The 567-nt window shown below is 30.9% G+C and overlaps 1 protein-coding gene across 2 annotated transcripts in view; it reads right to left on the reverse strand.

Moving 5' to 3' along the window:
• Positions 1-287, reverse strand: part of LOC119594020 (general transcription factor IIH subunit 3-like) — a gene marked incomplete at its 3' end in the record, with an annotated part of 1,163 nt that extends 876 nt beyond the window's left edge. Inside the window, 1 exon segment of one of the 2 annotated variants that reach the window (XM_037943049.1) lies at positions 54-287. 2 annotated transcript variants of the gene reach the window in all.
• Positions 288-567: the final 280 nt, after the last annotated feature.

Below are 567 nucleotides of genomic sequence, written 5' to 3' on the forward strand. Positions count from 1 at the left end.
TACCTCTTACTTTTTCGTGGAATCTGCTTTCATTTACAACTAGGAAAACTTACTAAAAGGGAAAATTGGTTTCCCAAATGGTGGCATTCACACACCTGTTTCGGGAGAAATTACTCAGTCGGTAGTGAAATCTAACTTTAATTTAACTTCTTTCTTCTTTCATTGGATTTTGTGCTATTTATGTCTATATTCCCTTAATTTAACTTAAATTTCACTTTCCGGCACGTGTTGATTGTTTGTTTTGATGCAGAGCTGCCAAAGGTCGCTACGTCGGTAATCCTGCTTGTCTATAATGGATTCACATTTAGGCGTTACTTTGGTTGGATATGGATGTATATATGTATTATGTTTGGTATTATATTAGGTATCATATTTGGAATTATATTAGGTATTATAGTAGGTGTATTTGGAATTACATTTGGTATTATATCAGGTATTATATTTGGAATCCTATTAGATATTATATTAAGTATTTTCTTTGGTATCATATTCGGTATTATAATAAGTGTTACTTTTGGTATCATATTATGTATTACAACTGGAATTGTTAGGTATTATATTTGGTCT

Source organism: Penaeus monodon, chromosome 33 (assembly GCF_015228065.2).
Source record: "Penaeus monodon isolate SGIC_2016 chromosome 33, NSTDA_Pmon_1, whole genome shotgun sequence".
In the NCBI taxonomy this organism is placed as follows: Eukaryota; Metazoa; Arthropoda; class Malacostraca; order Decapoda; family Penaeidae; genus Penaeus; species Penaeus monodon.